This window comes from Loxodonta africana, unplaced genomic scaffold, assembly GCF_030014295.1.
Source record: "Loxodonta africana isolate mLoxAfr1 unplaced genomic scaffold, mLoxAfr1.hap2 scaffold_35, whole genome shotgun sequence".
Classification (NCBI taxonomy): Eukaryota; Metazoa; Chordata; class Mammalia; order Proboscidea; family Elephantidae; genus Loxodonta; species Loxodonta africana.
Window position 1 is genome coordinate 662,463 of NW_026975065.1, and position 12,613 is coordinate 675,075.

The following is a 12,613-nucleotide window of genomic DNA, read 5'->3' on the forward strand; positions in this document are numbered from 1 at the left end:
GTGGTTAAAGGCCTCTTCTGGTGCTAATTTACTTGTAAAAAATTCTGATGCATGTTCTAGATTGCTCGAATCTCATCTTTAAATATTGATTATCAGGGCTTGTAGCCTCATGCAAGCCAATTAATCAATCCCAGATTTCCCCAAAGTCAGGCCCTGCAATGATTCCTGGTACCAAATTCCCTCATCTAAGACTTATTTGCAAAGAAAGAGACAACAGTATGCTATCTACGCAGTTGTGTATCCGCAGCCTTCTTGAGTCCATAACGTGAGGTTACAGTCTTCTAATACTTTTTTTGTAATTGTTCTCTTTCTTATTTTTTTTTTCCTTTTTTCACTGCCAATACCGCCCCCCCCCCCAGTCTAGTAGTTTTAAAGTTGTGCGTTTCAGGTTCAAGTCTGTAATCCAGCTGGGATTCTGTGTGTGCTGCATGTGTGCATCAAAAGAACACGCTTCTAGAAGCAGTAAGCAGGCAGTGGGACTGTTGGGTGGTTGGCGGGGCGGGGGGAGGGGAGCTGCTGCCCAGAGAGGGCGTCCGAGGGAGGCAGGAGATGCCGGGCTGCCCACTGCAAGCCTGCAGACTCCAAGGGGGAGGAACCTGCGTGCGCCATGAGCCTTTTGAGACAGGCCCTAGCCCGCCCAGCCGGGTGCTAACCTCGCACCCGCCAGGCTTGCGGGTTCCCCCAGGACTAGGGGAAGCCTGAGGCCAAGGAGGGCAAGACCTAGGGTCTGGACCTGGGAACTGGTTCTGCCACGTGTGATCGCAGCACTTATGCTGGGAAGGGGGGCAGGAAGCATATCGCAACGTGCGTCCGGACGATGACCCAGAAGGGCAGGAGTTGTGGTCACCCACGGACTCTGCGTCTGCATATGGACGCCCCCCCAGGGTGCAATTCCAGGAGCACAAGGCAAAGCCACAGAGGCCACAGTGCACCTCGCCGATGCTCCCCAGGGGCATTGCCCCAAATCTGGGAAACAGTCCCTCCTCTGGGCTAGGGACTTTGTTTCCTCCATTGTCATCACTGACTGTGAGCAGACTCTTGTCTAGGCAGACTAATGAGGAGTTATCAAAATGAGCTTAAAAGTCCGGATTTGAGTTAAGGATCATAAATTAACACAGAGAAATACGACTTTAGCAATAAGTGCCTGCTTGAAGCCCAAGTTGCCTGAAAACACGGAATTTCAGTCTTTCAGCTCCTCTGCTAATCTAGGGACTAAGAACTGGATCTCACTGGAGCTCAAAGATGTGGGGCACTGGAAATACTCCTGGGTCTGTCTGCTCATGGCTGATTGCCTGATTCCCAGTTTTATTATACAGCTTAAATACAGACCAGAAGAGGAGTTTGGGGCTTGACACCTGACATCTTAACACCAGTTCCTGTTTCTTGAGGAAGGAAGAGGTAAAATAAATCAGCGTTTACTGTTTCCTTCTCCATCCCCGGAAGTCCTGATGAAGACCCTCTCAGGTAAGGACTGGCAGGGAGTGGCTTGGTTTACTATTCAACTTTGTCCTTCAGTCACTTTGTTTATGTCCGGCATGTAAACTATTGTGCATTGAGAAGCATTCTAATTCTTGTGCAGAAGGACTAGACCTCCTGCAGAATGACTATATTGTGCCTCCCTCGGGCACCCCTGTCTGCGCAGCACCCCCCAACGCCAACTGCCCAACCGCCTCTCTCCTGGCATTCTGCTTCTAGAAGTATGTTCTTTTGATGCAGAGATGCAGCACACACAGAGTCCCAGCTGGATTACAGACTTGAACCTGAAGACCTTATGCAGAATGACTATTTATGAACCACTAAGCTCAGTACTAAAGCAGGTACTTACCCCTCAGAGAAGGCCCTGGGGGAGGTTGACACCTGCATTCCCCAGCGCTCCTGCTGCTCTAGAAGTGCCTGAAATGCCTCTCTGGGAAAGGCCTTCAGAGTAGTAGGCTCATGGCCCAGGTGGGAATTCAGGCCTATTTTTCTGTTAGAACATCTCATTTCGCTCTGAAAATATTATTATCCAGTTTATTCACCAGGCATGAGTACAGACATCTCATATTTTCAAAATTAACCCCATTCTCTAATACTAATTTGCCACCAAGAGTATATTCCAAAGTTTTTCCAATAGGCTAGAAAGTCTTTGCAAAGAGGGGAGTCCTGCGCCATGTTGTGCAGTGACAACAGGGTTAGCATAATATGTTTACCGAGATACCTACCACTTTTTTTTTATTTTTTATTGTGCTTTATTTGAAACTTTACAGAGCAAATTACTTTCTTGTTCAACCATTTATACACAATTGTTTTGTGACATTGGTTGCAATATTCATGATGTGTCAATATTGTCCTCTCCTGTGCTCCAGTTCCCCGTTTCCATCCGCCATGATTCCTGTTCCGTCCTGCCCTCTTTTCAGTGCTTTTGGGCTGGTTTTGTACTTTTGGTCTCATACACATGATTGAACTAAGAAACACTTTCTTCACGTGTGTTATTGTTTGTTTTATAGACCTGTCTAATCTTTGGTGGAGGGCGAACTTCCGAAGATACTTTCCACTTTGTTGCTTGCCATAATTGCTGAAATTCCAAGCCTGCCACCTGAAGAACTTCCTTTAGTGTTTCATTTAGAGCAAGTCTGGTGGCGATGAATTCTCTTAAGCGTCTTTCACCTGAGAATGTCAATATTTTTCCTTTACTCATGAAGGAAATAACAGCCTATAGAACACTGGGTTAATGTTTCTTTTCTTTCAGTGTTGAAAAAATGTTGTTTTCACAGCCTTTTGGCCTCCATGGCTTCTGATGATGAATACAGAGTCATTCCAATTGTTTCTCCTGTGTGAGATGAGTTGTTTTCTCTCTAGCTTCTTTGAAGATATTTTCTTGGTCCTTGTTATTCCACAATTGACAATGAGGCATTTGGGCGTAAAATTATGTGAGTTTAACTTGTTGGAGTTTGCATAGCTTCTTGAATCTGTAAGTTTATGTCTTTCAACAAATTGGGAAAGTGTTGAGCCAGTATTTCTTCAGATACTTTTTTCTACACCACATATTTTCTCTACACCTTATGGAATTCCAATAAATAAATGTTAGATATTTTTGAATTTTTTTGAGGCTCTGTTCATTTTTTTTCAATATTTGTTCTCTGTTTTCAGATTGGATATTTTCAATTGAACTGTTTTCATCTCACTGATCCTTTTGTCTGTCAACAGCATTCCGCTGTAGAGCTGATCAAGTGAATTTTTTATCTCTATTTTTCTGTTTTTCCTGTCTAAAATTTTCATTTGTGAATGGTTTCTATGTATTTTTCTATTTTTCTAAGTTGTGCCTGTTACTTCTTTGAGCATGGTTAAAGTAGCTTTTTAAAGTTTTTGTCTGTGATTCCAAGACTGTGTCTTACTTCAATCTTACAGAAAATGTCGATGTTGTTTGTTTTAGGAATCACTTGACCCAGTTATGTTCAGGCTGCAGGTTCTTTCCCAACTTCTGTGTGCTGTGGCTCAGATGTCAGTTCAGATTTTGAAGACTTTGCAGTGATATTTGGATGTAATCTATGGGAGTGTCACTCAGTCTGGGACCTTGTTGGTGTTCTAACCCATAATGCAGTTCTCAAAGGATTGATCTACTTCTTAGGGTCAGAGCAAAGCATATGCAACTGTGGGAGTGGGGAGGGGTATGAAAAACAACTTTATGGTATCCCTCTCTTGAGCCGCCTGGTCTCTGTCTCTCTGAGGCTCTCTGATGTCTGAGCAGCTACCTTCCTGGTCCACTGGCAAAAATGTTGGGGCTTTAATCTCTTCATTCTGCTGCGCAATTAAGTGACTGGGTCTGCGTATGAGGCCAAATAATGGTAAGATGGAGAAAATGTAACAGAGATTCCTGTACATTATTTGGTCCTTATACTTAGGTCAGAGAGAAGGCACACTGTTTCGGGTGATACTTTGAAACAGGTATGGAGAAAAAGGCTTTAACAGGTTGATAGCTGCATACTAGGTGTTACGGATTAAACTCTGTCTTCCCAAAATGTATATATCAGCTTGACTAGGCCATGCTTCTCAGTATTGTGCGATTATCCACCATTTTGTCAGCTGATGTGATTTTCCAATGTATTGTAAATCATACCTCTATGATGTTAATGGTCGAGGTTTTGAAGCAGTTATGTTAAGGAGGCAGGGCTCAGTCTACAAGATTAAGTTGTGTTTTAAGTCAATCTCTTTTGAGATATAAAAGAGAAAAGAGCAGAGAGACAGGGGGACCTCAGTAGCACCAAGAAAGAAGTGTCAGGAGCAGTGCATCCTTTGGACCTAGGATCCCTGTGCTGAGAACCTTCTTGTCCAGGGGAAGATTGGTGACAAAGACCTTCCCCTAGGAGTGACAGAGAGAAAAAGGCTTCCCCTGGAGTTGGCACCCTGAATTTGGACTTATAGCCTTCTAGACTGTGAGGGAATAATTTTCTTTGTTAAAGTCATCCGTTTGTGGTATTTCTGTTACAGAAGCACTGGATATCTAAGACGCTAGGTACCAGGAGATGTACATTTCCCAGCTCTTTCACTCCCAGGGACACTATGACTAAGTAGCCAATGCCATAAATCCATGCGAGCAGACTGTTCTGATTACTGCTTTGACTCTACTGTCTGTTATGGTAACCACACCCACCTTGTCTTTGTTGATTGAGTGCTACCATTTGGCTGCTACCACCATGGGGTCCAGTCAACTGCATTGTAGTCAGGTGTCTTAATTCAGTTAGGGCAGTTCTCACTGTGGACTCTTACTTACATAAAATAGCAACCACAGAAGTCTTCAATAATGCTGGGGCTTGCTTCCCAAATTTGTACCTTACTGCTATGGTAAAAAGAGAGCCCTCTGGGCACTCCGTGTGTGGGTCTGTGGGTCCAGCCTAATAAATCCATTCTAACATGCCAATTTCCCTCAGCCTTTGGATACCTTCTCCTACAGTATACAATGGCAGATCTGCCATTTCCACTTGATTTATTTTAGGCCACCACTTAATCCATGCTTCAGTAAACCAGCCAAATAAACTATGAGATCCTTTTCTAACCTCTCAAGCTGAAACACTGAATGAAGAATCTATGCTTCCTGGGCCTATATCAATAAACTCAGACTAATCCACCTTTATGTTGCTTGCACCGTTATCCCACAGCCATAATAGCCATTCCCACACATATTCCCCAGGTTTCTGTATGTATGTATATATTAGAAAAATCAAGCAGTTCTTTTGGAGTTTAGCATAGCTTTTCCTGGGTCACACTTCATAGCTCACCTTTTGGGGCTTGTTGGGACTGAAGCCTAGGTATAGGTCTGGAAGCAAAAATGGGCAGTGGCAGTGGGATGTTCAGCCGTGTCTTATAAGGCATCTGCCTAAGGTGATGCCCCAGGCAATGCCCCAGACACCACCCCAGGAGACAACTCAAACAAGACACTTCAGGCACAGCTGGGGTAATCTCATCAGATGGAGGTGGAAGGGATAATTGTTTTACTGGGAAGGGTGCCTTAGCAGGCAGAGTTAGAGAATCTCTTCAGATGGGAGTAAGAGGTCTGGTTCTGTTAGGAAGAGCGATTCAACAGAAATTGGAGGTTCATTGTCCCCCGCTTCCTGACTATCTGCCCATATGTCCTCATCCCAAGTTTCAGGATCCCATTTCTTCCCAATCAGTGCCCTTACTTTAACTTCAGAAACCATTTGAGGTTGGATATTCAACTGGCGCTTTAATTCAGTCACTCTTATGATAAGAATCTGAGTTTATTTTTGGCAGCATTAGCCTTGTTACTATAAGAAATATGGTTTTCTTTCTGGGCACAAGTGGCAGCTTTCAGGTCTTGTATGTGGTGCTTGAGCTTTGAGCCCATTTCTTTCATTCACCAGTGTGGCTCCAAAAGCAGGACCAACCAAGCAGCTTCCTTATTATTCTTATTCTGACAAAATTATAGAAAAGTATCAAATATGTAATCAGGCAGAGCCTTGTCTCTCACAAATATTTGATCCAGTGGTAGTAGTATTTTGCGTATTTCTATTGTCACCTCCCACCATGGATTAGCAATAGCCTATTTACTACTGGAGACAGTCATCAGTGCCTTTAAGATTAGCCAGACTTGAGAATCAATTCAAAAAACTCGTCCTTAAGATTTGGTTCCTCTGGAACCACTGTAGGTACCAAATATCTTAGCCTGGGATCTCTAGAGATGCAAAACTGGTGAACAGAATATATATATACACACATATATATGAAAAAAAAAAGTGTGTGTATATATATATATGTGTGTATATATATATATACATAAATTTTTTTTTTTTTATATGGAAACCCTAGTCGCATAATGGTTAATAGCTATAGCTGCTAACCAAAAGGTTAGCATTTCGAATCCACCAGGCGCTCCTTGGGAACTCTGTGGGCCAGTTCTGCTCTGTCCTGTAGGGTCACTATGAGTTGGAACCGACTCGACGGCAATGGGTATACACACACACACACACACACACACACACATATGCTTACATATGTTAGTTGTGGCTCTTAGAGGCCATCGATCCTGTGTAAAACAGAATGAAACACTGCCTGATCCTGAACCATCCTCACAATCATTGCCATGTTTGAGCCCATTCTTGCAGCCATTGTGTCAGTTCATGTTGTTGAGCGCCTTCCTCTTTTTTTTTCTGACCCTCAGCTTTTCCAAGCATGATGAGCCTCTCCTGGGACATGTCCTTCCTGAAAATATGTCCAAGGCACGTGAGACGAAGTCTCGCCATCCTTGCTTCTAAGGTGCATTCTGGGTGTACTTCTTCCCAGATGGATTTGTTTATTCTTCTGGCAGTCCATGGTATATTCAGTATTCTTTGCCAACACCATATTTTAAATGAATCAGTTCTTTGGTTTTCCGTATTCATTGTCTAACTTGCTCAAGCATGTGAGGTGATAGAAAATATCATGGCTTTGCTCAGGCACACCTTAGTCCTCAAAGTGACATCTTTCCTTCACAACACTTTAAGGAGGTCTTTTGCAATAGATTTGCCCAATGCAATACATTGTTTGAATTCTTGACTGCTGCTTCTGTGGGCATTGATTATGGATTCAAGTTAAATGAAATGCTTGATGACTTCAGTATTTTCTCTGTTTATCATGGTGTTGCTTACTGGTCCAGTTGTGAGAATTTTTGTTTTCTTTATGTTGAGGTGTAATCCATACTGAAGGCTGTAGTGGTTGCTCTTCATCAGTAACTGCTTCAAGTCCTCTTTACTTTCAGCAAGCAAGGTCGTATCAGCTCCATATCATAGGTTGTTAGTGAATCTTTCTCCAAAACTAATGCCATGTTCTTCTTCTTACAGACCAGCTTCTCAGATTATTTGCTCAGCATACAGATTGAGTAAGTATGGTGAAAGGATACCGCCATGACACACAACTTTCTGATTTTAAACCACACAGTATCCCCTTGCCCTACTCAAATGACTGCCTCTTGGTCTACGTAGATATTCTGCATGACTACAGTTAAGTGTTCTGGAATTCCCATTCTTTGGTAAGCTATTCAATTTGTCATGAGCCACACAGTTGAGTGTGCTTGTATAGTAAACAAAAATAGGTAAACATCTTAGTGATAGTCTCTACTTTCAGCCAAGATCCATCAGACATCAGAAATGATATCCCACGTTCCATGTCTTCCTCTGAATCCAGCTTGAATTTTTGGTAGTTCCCTGTCTGTGTACTGCTGCAACTGTTTTTAAATTATATTCAGCAAAATTTTTCTTGCATGTAATGTTAATGACATTGCTCGATAAGTTCCGCATTCCGTTGGACCACCTCTCTTTGGAATGGGCACACATATAGATCTCTTTCAGTCATTTGGTCAGGTAGCTGTCTTCCAAATATATTGGAATAGACAAGTGAGCACCTCCAGCACTGCGTCCGTGTGTTGAAACATCTCATTTGGTACGCCATCAATTCCTGGAGCCATGTTTTTTGCCAATGGCTTCAGTGCAGCTTGGAGTTCTTCCTTCAGTACCATCAGCTCTTGATCCTATGCTACCTCCTGAAATGGTTGAACGTCGACCAATTGTTTTTGGTGTATTGAGTCTGTGTATTCCTTCCATCTACTTTTGATGTTTCCTCTGTTGTTCGATATTTTGCCCATAGAATCCTTCAGTATTGCACCTAGAGGCTTGAATATTTCCTTCAGTTCTTTTAGCTTGAGAAATGCCAGGTGTTTTCTTCCCTTTTGGTTTTCTAACTCCAGATCTGTTCACATTATATTATCATACTTTGTCTTCTCCAGCTTCCCTTTCAGGTATTCTATTGAGCTCTTTTACTTTATTTTTCCTTCCATTCTCTTTAGCTACTGTACATTCAAGAGCAAGATTCAGAGTCTCTTGTGACATCCTCTTTGGTGTTTGCTTTCTTTCCTGTCTTTCTAATGACTGTTTTTTTCATATATGATGTCCTTGCTATCATCCCACAACTAATCTGGTCTTCGATCATTAGTGTGCAGTGCATCAAATCTATTCTTGAGATGCTCTCTAAATTCAGGTTTGATATACTCAAGGGCATACTTTGACTCATGGACTTGTTTTAATTTTCTTCAGCTTCAACTTGAACGTGAATATGAGCAACTGATCATCTGTTCTGCAGTCAGCCCCTGGCCTGATTCTGACTCATGATATTGACCAAGTGAAGAGTGATTCAGAGAAAAACATGGGTAGAGTGTGACCTAATTTCCATAAAAACAAAGAAATGAATGTACTTACACGTGTCCCGGCAAAAAGAAGTGTGTAAAACGGTACATATGTATCTTTGGACACTGGACACTTCAGGGGAGCAGGTACAATATACTTATGTGGGGATGGCTCTTATTAAAACTTCTATATACAAATCTCTATTGTTAAATGTGTTATAAGAATGTAAAAGCTTTTAAAGTTTAATAACATCATACGTGTATGTGTGTGTATTTGAAACTTTTTTTTTTTTTTTTACTATTTTATATATGTGTTTTTTAGTTATCTAGTTTTTTTTTTTAGTGTGGCTATTTTTTTTTAGTGTGGCTATAGCAGAGATACCACAAGTGGATGGCTTTAACAAACAGAAGCTTATTCTCTCACAGTTTAAGAAGCAACAAGTTTGAAGTCAGGGCACCAGGTCTAGGAGAAAGCTTTCTCTCTTTGTGGCTCTGGGGGAAGGTCCTTGTCATCTATCTTCCCCTGGCCTAGGAAATTCTCAGCGTGTGGACACTGGGTCAAAAAGACGTGCTCCACTCCAGGCACTTCTTCCTTGGTGGTATGAGGTCCCTCTCATTTCCGCTCACTCTTCTCTTTGTATCTCAAAAGAGACTGACTCAAGACTCACCCTAATCCTGTAGATTGTGTCCTCCCTCATTAACCTAACTGTCTCTAATCCCGCCTTATTAACATCACAGAGGTTAGAATTTACAACACATAAGTAATTACATCAGATCACAAAATGCAGGACAACCACGCAATACTGGGAATCATGGTCTGGCCAGGTGGGCACACATTTTGGGGGACACTATTCAATCCATAACAATAGAGAAAACACTGTCTTCAATGCCAGATTCAGAGACTTTTATCCATCTATGAAGGGCAAACACAGAAATTGAACAAAATTCAGACCAGCGAATTATTGCTTGCTCTTGTAACTAATGACTTCTTCTGGTCTCTGTACCTGGAAATGGCCAAAACGAATTCTGTGAGGATTAATTCAGTTATTGCTAAAACATCTACTGCATTTACATGTCTACAGATAAGGAAGAATGCTGGACACCATGTGTGATTCATTAAGTAACACAGGGACTATTAGACTGTTGTTCTCCTTCTCTGATATGCCACTATCACCTTCTCCCCTTGTTGCTCTCCTGAAAAACCCACACTTGTATATTCTAGGCTTTTTTCCAGGATTGAATTTGCAGGAAGTTAAAGATATATCTTTGAAAGATAAAAAAGACTTTGGCCACATTGTCTTTAGACAGTCAAACTTCCCAGCCAGCCTCTGTGCAGGATGGGAATTCACAATCCCTCCTACTCAGTACCTCTGAGCAGGACAGGATTTCTGTTTCAATAGAGAGATAGTATTGAATTCACCCCTCTTCAGAAAACTTACTTTCCTTTGCCTCAAACTCTCCCTCTCAGGATCTGTCACGGTCACTCTGAGAAATTCACATGGGCAGCCTGTATGGAAGTGCCCATCCTAGAGGCCCTGCCCTCCTTTCCTTGCTCCATAGGGCTTCCTCTGACACTTGGGGTCGCATCTCCCAGGGAGTACACACCTCTGGCACTTCCAGGGATTCCCAGGCCCTGGGATACTGTGGATGGGACTTGGAACTCAATCTGTTTCTTCCCATCCTCACCTTTGGTTATCTGTGTTCTGTCTTCACCAGATTGAGGAGGCCTTGTCTTCTCTTTGCTCATTTCATTTCAGTCAGGCTTTTCTATTCCAACTCTCTGATCTCAGGACAGATCAGGTTAGACCACAGAAAAGAGAAAGACCAAGCAAACATCACTGATCTGTGCAGAAGCTGCTGGGAAGGGATTCGATTCTCACTGGTTTAGGGTTTTATGCCCACTGCTCACCGGCAGGCAGGTTCCCCCCAGAGTCTGGCTTCTGTCTGGTACCTTGTACTACAAAGAACTCAGTGACCAGCCCACCTTCACAATCACACCTCCCTTAGAGCTACCTTTGCAGAGGCTCTTTCTCAGACTTCCATGTCCCACTGAAATCCCATTTCTCTTTCCTTACAAACATTGTGCTCATTCTCAGGGCCCCGAGACCTTATCTGCAGGTGAGTCTTGTCCTCTTCTCTCCTTGGCTTTTGAGTGGACCTCATGTCTTCGGACAGCTATCCTGGGGCTTCTTCCACCCTGGTGCTCTGGGGCTGGATCTCTCCATGTACTAGAGGGGGCGTGGAAGGGGCACAAGGCTAAAAGGATGGATCTTCCAGGTGAGGTGGGTTTAAGAAGCCTGAATGAAGTTCTTCCCTGAAGGGTGCATATTTTGCAGTCCACACATCCTGCTTCTCTCAGTCTGAGAGTCCTAGCATGTCTTCATGTGCTTTCTCCTTTGACTTTGAGGCCATGCCTGCACCCTCTGCAGCCAGGTCTCCCACATGTGTAGCAGCACCAGTAGGTGTGGTAGCCTCTTCAGCCCCTGTCTCCTCCTCCATATGCTCCTGGAGGTACCTGGCTCTTCTTGCCAGGACTCCAGGATGCTGACCAGGAACTCAGTGTTGGTTAGACTGAGGGCAGCCAAATCACAACCATGCCTCCTGGGGGGGGGGCGGGGGGCAGGGCTTGAATATGTCAGCATAAGGGTCAGTATTTTTCTGAGTATGAGGGAATGATTGGCGAGTTAAGGAAGAAAGAGAAGGAGTTTGGGAGGGGAATGTAAGCTCCAGTGACAGACAGAAGATGGGGTGGGGGATCTCTCAAAGGGTATTAGAGGCCAGTCAGAAAAGCAGGAAGCAGCAGGAAGCAGGGTCAGTGGAGGGCAGCACTGGGTGGAGGAGGACAGCAGAGGTAATAGTAGTGGGGAGGGCAACAAAACTGGCCTGAAAAGAGTGATACATGACTGATCCTAGATGAAGCTCAGGTTGAGAAAAGTAGGAAAATAAAAAATTCTATCCTGTAGCCATGTTTGTGGTTAGGGGTTGTTAGGCTCTTGAGGGAGGTGGGCAGGAGACACAGGAGGGGAAGGGGAGTTCCTGGATCTAGGGAGGAGTCTACAGCCCTTCTTCTGCCCTCAATGATATGGGTTCTGGGCTGTTCAACCTACTACTCCCAGAACCTCCTGAATAATTTCCTTAGTTCTTCACATGGTATATTAATTCCATCTCAGTAGAAAATATAATAATGAAGTACGCTTCTTCCTACCCACCCTTTCCACCATCCTATACTCTCTGCCCCAGTTGCCCACTGGCTTCCTTCCCTTCCATCATGTTCAGATCCAGAACAAAAGAGTGCCTTGTCTGCAGCTATTCTGGAAAGCTCTCAAACTTACAATTGAATTCTTTTGTTTCATCCCTCATTTATTCCTACATTTCTTATTGACAAAATAAACTTTGGTTAATTATCTACTAAATGACAGAAAGTGCTTTCTCAGGAGAATCTTCCTTATGACCTTATCCATTCATCCCAAATCCTTCGTCTTGTCCTACCATGGCTCTCTTTTCTGGTGGAAGTCAGAGCTTTTGTTCTGTAGCACTCATCAATCTGGGTCGATTTTTCCTCATCTTTATCTACAGTCTTAGAGAAAGGCCTTTTCCTCGTGTATCACTGTTTCATCCTGCCTGGGTGAAGATGTCCAAACATAATGGTCTCTGAAGGACATTTATCCCTTCTCCCAGCAGGACCCTTTGATAACCTGGGGACTCTGGCTTGCTCCTGAATTTCCTTGATTCAGTAGCTAAGGTTTCTCTCCCACAAGACCTGAGATCGGCACCCTTTTCAAAAAGCAGCTGAGATCTGAGTTAGCACCAAGGCTTCCGTAATCCTGTGTGACATCATTGCTGACAGTGCTGAGTTCCATGGGCCCAGTTTGAAGCTAAACAGGGCAACCAGAAAAACATGAAACTGTCAGGTAGGCACTTGAGAAGTGCTAGTGCCAATGTGGGAAGAAGGAGATTAGATAC

General features: G+C 43.4%; 1 long non-coding RNA gene across 1 annotated transcript in view; it reads left to right on the plus strand.

Moving 5' to 3' along the window:
- The window catches only part of LOC135229539 (uncharacterized), a 448,157-nt gene that overhangs the window by 18,672 nt on the left and 416,872 nt on the right, over nt 1-12,613 (plus strand). The window contains exon 2 of the long non-coding RNA XR_010320220.1: nt 1,317-1,464. This is a non-coding gene — a long non-coding RNA (uncharacterized LOC135229539). The remainder of the gene's footprint in view (nt 1-1,316; nt 1,465-12,613) is intronic.